This window comes from Schistocerca serialis, chromosome 1 (genome assembly GCF_023864345.2).
Source record: "Schistocerca serialis cubense isolate TAMUIC-IGC-003099 chromosome 1, iqSchSeri2.2, whole genome shotgun sequence".
NCBI lineage: Eukaryota > Metazoa > Arthropoda > Insecta > Orthoptera > Acrididae > Schistocerca > Schistocerca serialis.
The window spans coordinates 652,071,715-652,088,675 of record NC_064638.1 but is presented as its reverse complement, the minus strand read 5'-3'; the positions used below and the strand labels follow the sequence as shown (position 1 = coordinate 652,088,675).

General features: G+C 40.1%; 1 protein-coding gene across 2 annotated transcripts in view; it reads right to left on the bottom strand.

Annotated features, from left to right (window-relative positions):
- Positions 1 to 16,562, bottom strand: part of LOC126479202 (uncharacterized) — a 687,919-nt gene extending 671,357 nt beyond the window's left edge. For both annotated transcript variants that reach the window (XM_050103765.1, XM_050103768.1), the window contains exon 1: positions 16,460 to 16,562. The gene's annotated coding sequence lies outside the window, so the exon portion shown is untranslated. The remainder of the gene's footprint in view (positions 1 to 16,459) is intronic.
- Between the last annotated feature and the right edge of the window lie 399 nt (positions 16,563 to 16,961).

The window sequence follows — 16,961 nt, the reverse complement described above, 5'->3', positions numbered from 1 at the left end:
ATGTGGTGCTGTACAACAGCAAATGAACAAATTGTGAAAGTGGCGGCTAATAATAAAATCAACATTATGCCTTTCTCACTTGTTTTGCCTTTCCCGCTTACGTTCCGTTCCAAATCTATTACATATGGAAACATTTCTATACTTCTTTCTAGCAGTTCAAAATGGTTCAAATGGCTCTGAGCACTATGGGACTTAACTGCTGAGGTCACCAGTCCCCTAGAACTTAGAACTACTTAAACCTAACTAACCTAACGACATCACACACATCCATGCCCGAGGCAGGATTCGAACCTGCGACCTTAGCGGTTGCGGGTTCCAGACTGTAGCGCCTAGAACCGCTCGGCCACCCCGGCCGGCCTTTCTAGCAGTCACAGCGCCAGATTTGCATGTGGTGGCCAATATTGGAACTACTTTTTTAAGCGTGAATTGGTTCCGCATTAATGCATTAGAATATTTCCAACGTTTCGCTTCCGTACAATAATTACAGACCACACTGAACCTCTGTGAATAGCTGCACTTTAATAATAATCACACATTACACGTTTATATTAGAGGACAATATCAGCAACAGTGCTGAAATTGTAATCCGCAAGAAAGGGAGCTGACAGAATGTGAAGAACTACAGGCCCATTAGTGTTTTGTCAGTGGTACAAACGGTTTTAACGAGACAAAAACTAACGTGATATCCTCGGAGAAGATCTGCAATTACTTTTTGTAAAACCGATTTTTTATTGCCCGTCTAGATTACTTAAGACTGAAACGAGGGAAAAAGAATAAGCTGACTTCGGAAAAGGGCGTAACGGAGCATCTACAGGTTGTCAACCTAGCTATCGAAAGAAGAACTGAAAATCAGTCGGCACTTTGTACAGTGTTTGTGAACTTTAAGTTAGCGTTCGATTTTCTCACAATAAAATTTGAGCTGGCAGCAGCTGACAACCAAGGCTCTGAGCGCTATGCGACTTAACTTCTGAGGTCATCAGTCGCCTAGAACTTAAACCTAATTAAATCTAACTAACCTAAGGACATCACACACATCCATGCCCGAGGCAGGATTCGAACCTGCGACCGTAGCGGTCGCTCGGCTCCAAACTGTAGCGCCTAGAACCGCACGGCCACTCCGGCTGGCTGACAACCAAGGAAATGAATCTACTCACAACAAGAGAAAGCGACGTGCAAGTGCAGTTTCACAGTGAGTATACAATGGAAACTTATAAAAAGATATACATTAAAAGAATAGTGGTATGCAAAGTACAGAATGTTACAGAGACAACAACACGTCTAACAAGAAAGCAAATACAAACCCACTGACGAAGCTGTGACTTCAGCGAAACATGTCAGAGTTAAAAAAAAAAAATGTGGACACAACCACAAGATAACTAACTGCATCAGTTTGTTGAGGGATACATAGACTACGTCTACAGAGCGAAAAGTTCAAAACTGAGAAAACATGTGGGTAACGCGATAGCATTTCCCCAAAACTATTTTCTGCAATCCTGGAAGAGTCCACGAATTCATTAAGCTGATATGAAGGAGGAATACGCATAAACAGCTCTTATCCCAAACCCATTCAGTTTGAACATTGTATTTTCAAAGTTTCGTTTGTTTCGGATCCAGAAGAACTTCAGCAAAGGATGGAGGAATTGAACACAGAATGTACGGCAATATGACTGAAGGTTAATTATAATCAGACTTCGAAACTGTACAGTCACCATGGCCATAAATAAATATCAAAGGGTAGTAATGAATATACAGAAACAGCTGACGAATTTTTATACTTAGGACAGCTGTACACAACAAGTGGATCTTCAGTTTAGAAATAAACAGGAGGATAAAAATGGTTTCTCGAAAAAAGCTGCAATGCCCACAACCGCTCACTTTCGTAAATGGCTGCCAAAATAAATATTTCACAGAACCAGTCTGTAGCTGCTGTCTGCTTACTCTGTTTACATTTTATTTTTACGCTGCTACGTTCTTCACCAAGAAACTAGGTGCAGTGCTTGAGCAGAGATAATGCCCAGGAACACATCGAATGAAACACTAGGGAACTGCCTACTGTATAATACAGTCTTGTTTTACGCATGTACTTGAAAATTCAGATTTAATGTGGGATGCTTTGAAATGGAAACTTTTTATAGATCTGAATCGAAGGCCGCGTTATTTCAGGATAGGACGGTGGCGCAGACTTCGGCTATGTTTGCTAGCGCTCCAGGTACGACCAAGTAATACCAGGTGCCTGATTCAGTTATCTGACACACAAGTTCTATAATCGCAGTACCTATACTAATCTTTAATTCTACGAGTTATTTAGTTTGTGTACTGGAAATTACAGAAGAAAGTATCAACTGACGAGTTTCAGAACAAATATTACAGTGAAAATAAGATATATAACATCGTCATTAACGTCCCAATTGTTTTAATTCTATCCAATAATCGCACGACTAATAGCTACGAAAGTCCACAAACTGCAAATCACTTTCGGTGCAATAATCTTTGTGTCAAGAAACAGCAGAGAAGCCTAAGTTTTGTAGAACGTATGCAGCTTGGTGCCGATTAAGGCTATTTCCGAGGTTACATCTAACAACTACAGCACGTAACACAACGGTTAGGTTTCTTTGCTTTCGTTAAGCATACTCCGTATCATAACGAATCACTCCAATTCACGGGGGGAACAAAACAGTGAAAGAATACTGGTAAGATTATTTAGCAAACTGTGACAAGCGTCCAATCCTCATCAAGAATCTGCTCAGCATTGGATTGGACTGGCGGATTAGGGAAGGAGGGGGAAGGAAGTCGGCCGTGTCCTTTCAAAGGAAGCATCCCGGCATTTGCCTGGAGCGATTTAGGGAAATCACGGAAAACCAAATTACGATGGCCGGACGCGGGATTGAACCGTCGTCCTCCCGAATACGAGTCCAGTGTGCTAGCCACTGCGCCACCTCGTTCCGAATGCTCAGTATTAGTTTCCGCAGTAGCCCCGTGTAACATTGTAAAATAGGTCCAAAGGATAGGTCCGAAGTGTAGAATCCTCCACATATGTCTATAGACACGTCTTCGATCTGGAATATCATTGATTGGAGTGCAACAATCTTCAGTGACGAGTATCTACCGCTTAGAACTGATCACCGATAATCAGCGAAGACGTGCGTGGAGATGCTCCGAACAGCGACGGGATGCCAACCCGATTGTCGCCCGCCAAATAGGAGTGATGTTCTGGGGTATGATTTCTTTCCATAGCAGTACCCCTTTGGTTGTCATCCATGACGCCCTTACAGCACAGCGATACGTCGACGATATTCTACACCCTGCTATGTTGTCGTTCTTGGGAGGCCACCCTGGGCTTACATTTCAGCAAGATAATAATGACCATTCACACACGGCGAGTTTCAACTGCTTGCCCTCGTACTTGCCATACAGTATCTTGGCCCGCGAGGTAGCTGTATCTTTCCCCAGCTGAGAACATTTCGAGCATTATGGACAGGGACTTCCAACCATCTCGGCATTTGATGATCTAACGCGCCAATTGGACGGAATATCTCTCAGAAGGACATCCGAAAACGCCATCAATCAATGCCAATCCGAATAACTGCTTGCATAAGGACCAGAGGTGGACCAACGCCTTACTGTCTTCAATTTGTGAAGCTCTTTCCCTTGAATAAATCATCCATTTTTAACTTGTAGTCATTTGTTTGTCTGTACATCATTTGTTTGTCTGTACATGTGTATCACATCTATCGATTTAAGTCCCATTCGGTTATTTCTTCGTGGTGCGCCGTTTTTTTATAAGTGTGTCTCAGAGTGCATTTTGAAGAATCGACAAGCTCGAAGCAATTCCAAATCACATTTCTCTTAGGCTTGTGTAAAAATCACTTTCAGGCTGAAGACCCACTCATAAACGGAGACTGGAGTAAATGAAATGAACACGAAAGACTACACTTAAACACTAATTTTACAGACAGCCTTTACGTGAAAGCCGTTTCTGAGATGTTTCATTTTCCTTGTCCCGAATTATCTGTTGCAGAAGCATCCTTAGGAGTGTGTCCATTCGCAAGTAACTTAGCAAGTGACATCTGCAAGTATTTGTTGACGAGTTTACATTATAACAAAAACTTGCCCGAGTTTACTTCTTCGTGTGGCTTGAGCGTACTGATTTCAGGAAGGTGCTGCAAGTACTTTGAGAGATGTTTTCGCTATAGTGGCGCATCTTGAGATAGGCAAGTAGAAGCTTTAAGTATTGGACTTAATAACTATAGCAGCTGCCCCAATCATTGCAATATAATGATTATTATTTCTTTCTTGTCTCAGACGTTATGTCTGGTTAAAAATGGAAGGTGACGCGGACCTTGATCAAGCGTGACTTCCTTTTAACTGTACGGTATATGTTACATTGCATTTAGGAACTTTCGGGTAATTGAACAAATGTCAATAATTACAGATTTCTGTAGTTGTATATATAAGTTTGGATGTAGCTGTATTGCATTGATGTACTGGTGGATATTGTGTGGTATGACTCCTGTAGTTGATAGTATAATTGGTATAATGTCAACTTCATCCTGATGCCACATGTCCTTGACTTCCTCAGCCAGTTGGATGTATTTTTCAATTTTTTCTCCTGTTTTCTTTTGTATATTTGTTGTATTGGGTACGGATATTTCGATTAGTTGTGTTAATGTCTTCTTTTTATTGGTGAGTATGATGTCAGGTTTGTTATGTGGTGTTGTTTTATGTGTTATAATGGTTCTGTTCCAGTATAATTTGTATTCATCGTTCTCCAGTACATTTTGTGGTGCATACTTGTATGTGGGAACGTGTTGTTTTATTAGTTTATGTTGTATGGCAAGTTGTTGATGTATTATTTTTGCTACATTGTCATGTCTTCTGGGGTATTCTGTATTTGCTAGTATTGTACATCCACTTGTGATGTGATCTACTGTTTCTATTTGTTGTTTGCAAAGTCTGCATTTACCTGTTGTGGTATTGGGATCTTTAATAATATGCTTGCTGTAATATCTGGTGTTTATTGTTTGATCCTGTATTGCAATCATGAATCCTTCCGTCTCACTGTATATATTGCCTTTTCTTAGCCATGTGCTGGATGCGTCTTGATCGATGTGTGGCTGTGTTAGATGATACGGGTGCTTGCAATGTAGTGTTTTCTTTTTCCAATTTACTTTCTTCGTATCTGTTGATGTTATGTGATCTAAAGGGTTGTAGAAGTGGTTATGAAATTGCAGTGGTGTAACCGATGTATTTATATGAGCGATTGCTTTGTGTATTTTGCTAGTTTCTGCTCGTTCTATAAACAATTTTCTTAAATTGTCTACCTGTCCATAATGTAGGTTTTTTATGTCGATAAATCCCCTTCCTCCTTCCTTTCTGCTTAATATGAATCTTTCAGTTGCTGAATGTATGTGATGTATTCTATATTTGTGGCATTGTGATCGTGTAAGTGTATTGAGTGCTTCTAGGTCTGTGTTACTCCATTTCACTACTCCAAATGAGTAGGTCAATATTGGTATAGCATAAGTATTTATAGCTTTTGTCTTGTTTCTTGCTGTCAATTCTGTTTTCAGTATTTTTGTTAGTCTTTGTCTATATTTTTCTTTTAGTTCTTCTTTAATATTTGTATTATCTATTCCTATTTTTTGTCTGTATCCTAGATATTTATAGGCATCTGTTTTTTCCATCGCTTCTATGCAGTCGCTGTGGTTATCCAATATGTAATTTTCTTGTTTAGTGCGTTTTCCCTTGACTATGCTATTTTTCTTACATTTGTCTGTTCCAAAAGCCATATTTATATCATTGCTGAATACTTCTGTTATCTTTAGTAATTGGTTGAGTTGTTGATTTGTTGCTGCCAGTAGTTTTAGATCATCCATGTATAGCAGATGTGTGATTTTGTGTGGGTATGTTCCAGTAATATTGTATCCATAATTTGTATTATTTAGCATGTTGGATAGTGGGTTCAGAGCAAGGCAGAACCACAAAGGACTTAATGAGTCTCCTTGGTATATTCCACGCTTAATCTGTATTGGCTGTGATGTGATATTATTTGAATTTGTTTGGATATTAAGTGTGGTTTTCCAATTTTTCATTACTATGTTTAGGAACTGTATCAATTTAGGATCTACTTTGTATATTTCCAATATTTGTAGTAACCATGAGTGGGGTACACTATCAAAAGCTTTTTGGTAATCAATGTATGCATAGTACAGCGACCTTTGTTTAGTTTTAGCTTGATATGTCACCTCTGCATCTATTATCAGCTGCTCTTTACATCCTCGTGCTCCTTTGCAACAGCCTTTTCGTTCTTCATTTGTAATTTTGTTCTGTGTTGTATGTGTCACTAATTTCTGTGTAATGACTGAAGTTCATATTTTGTATATTGTTGGTAGGCATGTTATGGGGCGATATTTAACTGGGTTTGCTGTGTCTGCTTGATCTTTAGGTTTCAGATAAGTTATTCCATGTGTAAGTGTATCAGGGAATGTGTATGGGTCTGCAATGTAACTGTTAAATAATTTAGTTAGATGTGAATGTGTTGAGGTGAATTTCTTTAGCCAGAAATTTGCTATTTTATCTTTTCCAGGGGCTTTCCAATTGTGAGTAGAATTAATTGCTTGGGTGACGTCATGTTGCAAAATTATCACTTCAGGCATTTGTGGTATCATCTTGTACGTATCTGTTTCTGCTTGTATCCACCGTGCATGCCTGTTATGTTGTACCGGGTTTGACCATATGTTGCTCCAGAAGTGTTCCATGTCTGTTATGTTTGGTGGATTGTCTATTTTAATGTGTGTATTATCTATTGTCTGGTAAAATTTCTTTTGGTTTGTGTTGAATGTTTGGTTTTGTTTCCTTCTATTTTCACTTTTTTGTATCTTCTAAGTCGTTTGGCCAATGCTTGTAATTTCTGCTTCTTTTCATCTAATTGCTCTATCACTTCTTGTTGTGAGATTTTACCTAACCTTTTTCGTTTTTTTTCTGACATTTCATTTCTTATAAATTGTGTTAGCTGTCCGATGTCTTTTCTCAGTTTTTCTATTCTGATCTGTAGCCTGTGTTGCTATGCTGGTTTTGTGGGTTTCTTCTGTGTGTTTGTTGGTTCTGATCTCTGCCTAGTGTGTATATTTAGTGTAGTGAGTGCTCCTATATAAACCAGTAGTTGTAACTCTTCCATAGTTGTGTTTTCATTTATTTTGTTGTGTATGATTGTGTTGATAGTTTTTATTGTTGTTTCGACTTGTGGATTATTTGGTGGTCTATGCAAGAATGGTCTAATGTCTGTATTTGTGTCTTTGTATTCTATATGTGTCAGCTGAAAATTTTCTTCTATATCTAACATGTGTGTCACTTCGTGTTCTATTTGTGCTTGTTCTGGTGGCTGTCTTAAGATTTCGTTTTCCTCTGACTGTTTAATTGATGCGTGTTGTTCTTTGTTTGTTTGCTCTGGGATGTTTGAGTCCATTACTGTATTTTCTTCTTCTTCTGATTGCACATTATTTTGTTCCAGTATTTGTTGTACTTGTTGTTTGATGATTTCTAATTCTGACTGGGGTATCCTGTTATTTTTGATTATTACACGGATCTGATCAGCTAGTCGTTGTTCTGTTAAAAATTTTAATTCTGGGTATCTGGTAATAAATGTTGTGTATACTTGTGATCTGTATCCAGTTGTGTTGGTTCCTAGGTTTGTTGCTTGGTAATAACAGAACATGAGGTGTCGATTAACTTCATCTGACCATCTTATCCTCTGTCTTTGTTTTCCTTCTAGGGTGGTTGCAGGAAGCATATCCTGCAAAACAGCTCTATTTGGATTTGAATCATTTTCCAGTTGGCTAGCAGTGTCGTTACCATTGTGGGCGGGCATAGGGTTCAAGCGTCGTCCCCGACCATGACGGCGCTTGTCCGAGGCTTCTTTAGTTCTGTCCTGAAGCAACTAATTACACTAAAAGGGGTGTTAGCCCTATTAGTGGTTTGTTCTTTTCGTCGCCTTTTGCGACTGGCAGAACATACCGGAGGTCTATTCTTTTCCCGGGCCTCCACGGGAATGATTATTATTATTATTATTACACAAAAATCGTGAAGACAAAAGGTTAAGAAAAACAAAAAATATCTGGATGAAGAAATTGATATAGAGGCGAACAAATATGACTTTTCAAGAAATACTTTATTAATTTCTTGTCTTCAGTGAGAGGGCAGTTTGTGAATTTTTTAGTGTATGTCGGCGTATCTTATCTCAAAATATAGCGCAACATTTTCTATTGCGTCCTGCTTTATAACCCTATTATGAAAATCGGTGTGTTTCGTGCCCTACAAAAGAGGAGAGCACTCAACTTTCTGAATTAACGATTGCGTTCTTTCACTGGACCACAAGTATTTATCTTTTCGACACTGACATTCTCGTATCGGTATTGAACACAGAAAACTTCCGGCAACTGGCAAGTAATTGCGGTAAGATGCAAAGAACTGTTAACATTAACTTGCGGAAGCTACTTCTGAAAGTCGAAATTTGCTGGGGATGTTTGCACTTGCGGACGCTACTTCTGAAACTCGAAATTTTCTGAAGTTAATTTGTTGGGGATGATTACACGTCAAATGACTTGCAGAAGTAATTTGTACATGCGGCTTGCGGAAGTTTACTCGCTAGTGGACACACGTCTTCAGGAAATTGCATTACTCTTCCTCACAGTAGATATGCTTCTCAACCACTATTGCACTTGACTCCCCAAGTGCAGTGGGGATTAAGGAAAACGCATCGCAGTGTGAATGCCTTCAGCACAGTTTGCTTATTCAGGGTGTCCTCGTGAAATATCACGATAAGCCGACAGAAGAGCCCTCACGCCCAAGTACAATAATATTTTGGTAGACTAATGTCTAAGGCGATTTGTTATGAGTAGCATCTCTTTGTTGCGGGCCGAGGCAACTCGGTAGACAACACCCCCCATCGCCCGTCAGCGGTATGCGGCAGCCAATGTTATTGCTACAGTCTGACGTTTTGTTTTTAAAGTCTGAACTTGACGTTCGGTAAAACCTCAGTTTCAGAATCACCGCAGCCAGAGTTGAAATTTCAATACGAATTTACTAGCTTCCGATGTCGGAGCCCAAGTGCGGCGTCGGTATCAGTGCCAGAAGACTGAGCCGGCGGGCGGCGAGGTCCCGGGCGTACGTGTGGCGGGCGCGCACGTGGTCCCGCGTCCGGAAGCGAGTGGCCAGCCACGTGGGGGCGACCTACTTCGCGGCGCGCGGTTCACGGGCAGCCAGTGTTTACCCGGACCGCCGCGCAGCGCGGCCATGTTAGCGGCGTTATTTTCAGGTGGCACTGCTTTCACCCGGGCCGCGCTCGAGTCCCGGCGCTGTCTCTGCCGGTCTCGAAACTTCGCCACTGGCAGAACACTTTCACAGTTCCAACTTCCAAGTGGCAGCGTGGCTTCCGAGAACGCCAATCGATGCGAAACCTAACACACATGGCGCGGATCCAGCATTTGGTTCAAGATAGGTGGTAAAGTTTGTTGCTGTATCTCGAAACTGACCGATTTATTTAGATCTCTATAAAAGTTAGTTTTTAAAGAGTCCCTCTCCGGAAAAATTTCTGTGGACGCCCATGAATCCAGCAGAAGCTGCTACCAACTGATCAATCTCGCATACGGCGTTGAATCCCACTGGTGAAAATATCACTCTGGAAAATATTTCTAAGATGCTACATCTCAAATTTCGGGAACACTTAGTAGGTATAACGTTCGAGTGCAGGCTTCGAAGTATCCATATATTTATTTTATTTATTTATTTATTTAACCTGATCAGATTAGGGCCATCAGGCCCTCTCTTACATCGGACCAGTGTTTCACACATGCAGCATTTCACACATCAGAGTTACATCATGAACATAGTTTAAATGAGAAAATTAGCTTACTCTAGTGACAATATGAATAAAGAGTAGTGACTAAGACCTAATAAAGTAAATGCGGAAGTATTTTCACAACAGTTGCTATACTTACAGATTATGATAAAAGCAATAATAATAACAGTAAAACAAAAAATCAAATAATAATGATGAACATGACTAAGACCTAATAAAGTAAATGCTGGCAGTATTTTTACATCAGGTGCTATACATACAGATTATGGTGAAAGCAATAATAATAACAGTAAAAAAAATCGAATAATAATGACAAACATGAGAAAGATTGGCAATAGTAATGAAGGTTTGTGCAGATGTACATTAATATTTTGGTGTGTAAAGTAGATGTTTACTAGTATAGCGAGTTTTGGGTAACGGAGGTTTAAGGAGGGGGAGAGAGGGAAGTAATGAGGTGAAGTGCACTCATGTATAATGTTCGGAAACTCGTGCGGAATACCTACAAGTGTGCAGAGAATCATGAGATGATAATAGGCGAAGATCATCACAATGGGCGTATCGATTGAACATGGCTTGTCACTGCTCGCACATCTGCAGTAGCACCTGTGGTCCTAACAGAGCGGTGCAATAGAGCATCGGGTGTCTGGAAGTGGGGAGCGCTTTTGACGAAACATTTCAACGACGATGCGCCCACCACGGTCCCAGACATTGCGACCCTCGAATTTTTCTTGTAGGAGAACAATAAGTCCGCATTTATATCACAGTAATGCGTAATCGCCAGTGCCTCAGAGTGTGGCTTGCTGGACAATCACTACTATCAGTCCACAGACGTCGGAGCGAATTTGAGTGGAAACTGAAGGCAGACCAAACATCCTTCCTGCAGTCAAAGGAGCTACGAAAGTAAATGTACACTTTTAGCGCCTCTGCACTGCAACGTAGTCAATTCAGAGCTCACGAATACCCCCTAATTGCGCAGAATACACAGCACATTCGAGAAGTCGATTAATAGCTTGTGCCACTCAACAGGCCTGACCGTACTGAAGTTAATGGAAAGTAGAACTCAATGCCAGAACATAAAAATCCTCCTTGTGTGGCCATGTAAATTAAAAGATTTTCTCGGAGAATAGCGAAGCATCACACGTTTAACTGTCCAGTTACATTAGCAAAATTTTGCTGTTGGTCGAATTCATATCACCATATTCCGCACTCACGCCCAGCGCACAGCCAACAAATGATAGGAATTCCAAAATGTACGCAATAAATTCCAAAACTTGATGTAGTCAATAAATGACATCAGTTCAGATTTGTTAAGCATTACGAATAAGCATTACACGTTTCTGATAGCTATTTTCCGTGACTATATTTTAAACATAAATAAATAACATAAATAAATAAAAATAAAAAAATAAATAAAAGCACGACGTAGCTAGTTGCTATATTTTATGTTTCTTTTATTTATGTTAGATTTCGAAGGCTTTGCTGCACTGTCATATGGCAGTTCTGGTGTTTAGCAATGTACCTGATGATGGAATAAAGCCTCCGAAACGTGTCGCAAAAAAAAAAAAAAAAGGAAAACAAGTTTAAAATTTACTAACTACACCGTTATTTTTATTCACACGTAACGACTATGCGTTACACAGTAATTTATGCATGTATGAGTTTATCTCTCACCGCATTGGGTAATTTCTGAAAGATGATAATGACAGGATAATTACTGCATGTAGTACAGCTAATTTCATAGGCTTCAGCAACAGGCGCTGCACTTGTACCCTCCTGGAATCATTGCTAAAATTGTGAGGCTTGCTAAGAGTCGTCAGGTGCATTTTTTCTAATGTTTCGGAACGAACACGAAATTTCGTTTTTGCAGTGTGAACCAAGCCAACCCTGACAAATACTGCCCATCACGTCTTTCATGCGACACCCATTGTCGATAAGCGTCGGTTTGTGTCCCATTACAAACAAAATAATTTTTAAGGCGGAATTTTAACTGGCTGTTAGGTAGAGCGACCCCGAATTAGTTTAGTGCTGCATTCGATTTACCGATATGTGTTAACAGGGTCAGTGAAACACGAAGGAAAACTATTACTCCGGCAGCGTCAGCAGGTCCTGGCCCGCGCTGAACGCTACCGCCTTTCCTCAGCGTTGCTCAATCGCTGCTAGAGTACCGGTTATTCTTCCTGTTCTACTAACGTTCTTAATACATATCGGTAAAACAGGTATCGCACTAGACAAATTCAGGACCACTTGATCGAATCGGCACGTAAAATTCCGTTTTCAAAATCATTTTGCTTGCAATGGAAAGTAAACCGACGCATTCCGTCTTGCCGTCCATCAAAGGCGTGATGAGTAGTAGTTTGGGCTAACTCCAGCTACATATAGCAAGAATGAAATTACCAATATCTGCTGAAGCATCGGTGAACGTGTGCCTGTCCACTTATGAGGGACACCCGGTACGTATGCAAGATGTTTCAAAGTTTTTGTATCAGATGTCTAGGGGCGATAGATCACGTCATGGGAAACAATGCTTCTGACAGACAAAATGTAAACTGACGCACCCCTGCGACGGTAGGCAGCCTTTTGTACTGGTCATGTCCCCTGGACACAGCAGAACATAGGCATTCTGCAGCGTGTATATGCCTTATGTGTTGTCTATAATCCAGTCATCTGCTCCACGTGAAATGGAGAATTAAAGTTCCTGACTGCTTCTAAAAGATATTTCTCCACTGAGAGACATTAATTCTTAAGGTTTTCTTGTTCAAAATCACTATGAATTTGTGGGGGCTTGGCAGTATGCAGCACATTTAGTTGGTAGACCTCGCTAATTCGGTTAAATCTCGTATCAGAGCCTCCAAATACTAAAGCACGCCTAGCGTCGTTGGAAAGCGTCAGGGAAAATTTTGTGTCTAACAATTTTTTTTCCCAAAGACGTCATCTACCACCTCCAAATGTTACATACCGATGGTAAGCAATGAAATATTTATTGTTGTGCAATTTTAGCGATGATTTTCTGCGTGCCTACTTTCCATATACGAAAGACCATAGTAGTTGTAAAGTTTATTAATTTGGCAATTATTCCTGTTGTTTCTGTGTTGCGTTATTTTCTCCATCTTTCTGGGTTTTACCTATTTCAGATTTTTAATTTTCAGTGACAACGTTATTAATGTATTAATGAAAATATTTCTTGAATACCCTAGAATTAATCATAAAAAGTAAGTAATTTCTGATCGTTAAAACAAAATGGTGGCTTTTATATTCACATTAATATATAGAGATATATACCTTGCGTATACAAATAAATATGTTTACCTTTTTTGCTGTCAAAGTATTCCACCTAAAAGACATTGAATGGGTATCCATTAATCGTTTAAGATACAACAAATTATGTATTTCTTGTCAAATTTAGTTCTTCGGGCAATATGCATTGTCAAACAGTATGAATTATAATATAAAAAGTAGCAGTTTTAGAATATTGCCCTCCTGTGCGGACTCCTGTGGTTAATTTGTTTAAAAATGGTTCAAATGGCTCTGAGCACTATGGGACTTAACATCTATGGTCATCAGTCCCCTAGAACTTAGAACTACTTAAACCTAACTAACCTAAGGATATCACACAACACCCAGTCATCACGAGGCAGAGAAAATCCCTGACCCCGCCGGGAATCGAACCCGGGAACCCGGGCGCGGGAAGCGAGAACGCTACCGCACGACCACGAGCTGCGGACGGTTAATTAGTAATACTGCAACATTTGTGTATGTGAACTATCTTAACAACTGTACATTGATATGCAGATCGACAGTCGAGGTTCGCAACAACAGCACCAAGAGAAAACAATTCTAGTGCAGTCAAACCGAGCTGCTTTGGCTCCAATTGTGTCCATATGTGTCAATGGAGGAGATTCAGATTTTTTCATTGAATTTATAAGTGGTACATATTACTGTATTGTCGTATCTCTTATAAAAATGGAGTGAGCTGAGAGTTGACAGCGGAAGCGTACTGGTTTCTTTCATTAATTTGTGCCGTATCAATGACAAAATATTACACAAGCTACTGTGCGGCTCCCTGTAAAACCACAATACTTTTTAGTAACCGTCGAAACTGTGTTACGTGCTGCATTATTACGAAATTTGGGAACATGCGGTCGCTAAACCCGACACCTTTCTTATATCTACTGTGTAGCTGTTTCTGTTATTTCGTCACGTAACACCCTATGAAGAAGAAGAACTTGCTCACTATGAGACCGATTTTCCTCTACTCATTCGATACGTTTGTCTCAGTGGCGCTGTTCCCACATTAAAAAGCCGAAGATATTGTACCTACTTCCTGCTAGCTTTCTGAAACTGCTCTGGCCTTTAACATGATTTTCTAAGCGTTGTGTATGTGAGGAAATGACAGTTAGTTGCTTGCTATAATTATCACGTAAAGCTACTAATTCTCTTGCGGTTATGATGTAGATACGATTGTGCATTAGACTATTTTATCCACATAAGGTTGGCCCCGGTTGAACAGTGGCTAAATACTATACGACGGATTAAAGATATTGCGGTCGATTCCCGACGAGATTTACGATATTTATGTGTCATTTATCGCTTCTTTCATTCATGAAAATGTTGATGAACAAGTAAAATGCCGAATTTCTCCATCGTTAGGAGCCACATTAAACTGTTGCTTCCCCTACAATTGGCTGATTGTCAGTTCAAAGATCGGAGGAAGGTTGTGGCACACCTAGTAAAGCGATGTGGTGTTCAAACACCAATCTTCAGGTAGATGACACTTTAGCTTTAAGATTTCTTCACAGCTGATGAGTTCCATACGTTAAAAATCAACTAATACTGTCTGACAGATTGTTAAGACCTGATACTGATGGCAACGGTCTCGTCACCCATACTTAACTCTCCGAAAGTCACTTTCATGTCTATTATCATCTTTAGACATCTGTGTAAAATATTTTAATTTGTAACATGTTCTAGACCGGTATAAAAAGGTCATCATACATCTTGTGTCTTCATCCATCTGCTGGTTGCTTATCAAATTCGAAGCAAAAAAGAAAGAAAAAACTGCTTCAGTTCACAAATAATACACTATTTCAGTAATTAAGATGTAAAAAAAGAATTTGGGGACAAGAGTAAACCAACTGGCTCGTACGGAATAGCGCTCGCAACCAGCATCTTCAGAGTATATAATTACGCTAGAAGGTAATTACTGCCCTTTCATTGCCATATGCTGGCCGGTCCCAAGACCACGAACGCTTTATAAGGACATTTTTCGCTGTTTTTTCTCTCCTCATTAACATGTTTCAAATTGAAACGCCGCCCCCACACGTTATACCACTAACAGCCATTTTACGTGTAAGCCCACAGTCAAGGTAGAAATAAAGAGGACACTATGTTTCCCTGTCCAAGAATCACACAGTTCTGAGTGTTTCTGTCTCACTTTCAAGTAAGATCTGATTGAGTCAGATTCACTTGCACGAAGATATAGAATTTGCTGAAAAGAACGTTTTGTTTCAAATGTTCCTCACCATCTGTCTCCATGATGTGACACTTCGATAACAAGTTCTTCCCATCTTCTTTAACATAAATCTTCAGCGATGGAAGTCGTTAAACTTACTTGATGAAGAAAGAAGAATTAGACCCGAAAAAATAAAAATACCGATCAGCGAAGTGCACGCTCTCGAGAAAGAAGAAACACCAACCAAATTTCCACGGACAAAAAACACAATTCCCTGTGTGCTGCGTAGCAAGTTATCTTACTTTTAACAACAAGTATAATTTTATACATCTGTAATAGCTTTCTTTGATGGTTAGTAGGATGCTTAGGTCCACGTCAAACTATATTCAAATGGTTAAGACAATTCAAAGTTTGAAGGACGACGAGGGCATACCACATCACTACGGTGTCGGGTTGGGGAGGGCTTTACTTTCTTTCTGGCTATGCCTCTCTTCAGCCACCTAATAATGAGAAATATCGTGTCAGCGATACGCAGTTATGATTGGAACACAATTCTCGGGGCTCTGATAACATCAATGCTCCTGAGCATGTGAGGATGCCTTGGATGAGTAATTTGAAAAAAAAAGCGAATTTGGAAGAATATTAATGATCATAAAATTATTCTTCGGTGTTAAGCAGTGTAGGCACCGAAAAACAGTACGTAATAAATAAGGCGTGATTTTCTGCAGTTAAAAGCGGATAAGGAAACTAAAATATATTAGATCACTATCGAATCTCAATATCATAGGTCTGCTAACGCAATGACATAGCGCATTGACAAGACGATGAAAAACAGTTGTTACGCAATGTTTAAGTACACATATCAAGACAAATACAGCAGTAACATTCGTTTGGTGTCTGGAAACGAAATTTTGTACTGCCGAACAATATCTCAAACTTTTTGTGAAGAGAATAGTCTGTACTGATAAGTAAAAAATTTAACATCACATCACAAATGCAAAGCAGTTTTTATCATGATTGTAACCCGTAAATCGCTTATACCAGATTGACGTGCTCTACTCAACTTCGCTCAAAATAGGTCAAATTTAGTTGCAAACGACTTATTATGAATGGATCGCTGGACAGAATACTAGCAAACGATATTATGCACTTACCTAGGAGATGGAGCAGTCCCCCGCTTGGCGCGGACGCGACGTAAACATAAAACAGTGGCAAATCACACTGCGCACCTCTGTTAAGCGCACTCGCTGGGGAACGCGAACACACTGGCCACGTCCCGCCAGCACTCGACTTGGCCGCCGCGAGCCGCCACGGCTGCCAACGTTGCAGAGGCACACGGCACTGCCGCGCCAAACGCCGCACGGATGGTTGTCCACAGAAATGAGGGGATACGGCGTATAAATAGTAAGCTGCGATCTCGTTCTGTTTTATTCCTGCCTAACTGCTGTGGATATGGACACCTTAAGCTTATCGTGTGATTGCGGTTATCAAGAAAACACGATACTTTCTTTTCATGGCGTGGTGCTCATAGTGGTTGGTAGCAATGACACGCATCATATCTTTCCCCACCGGGAAAATGTAAAGTCAGTTCCCGTTATTTACCGGTTTCTTTGTAAAGAAAATTTAATTTCTTCCCATTTAGAGAACACAGTAGCA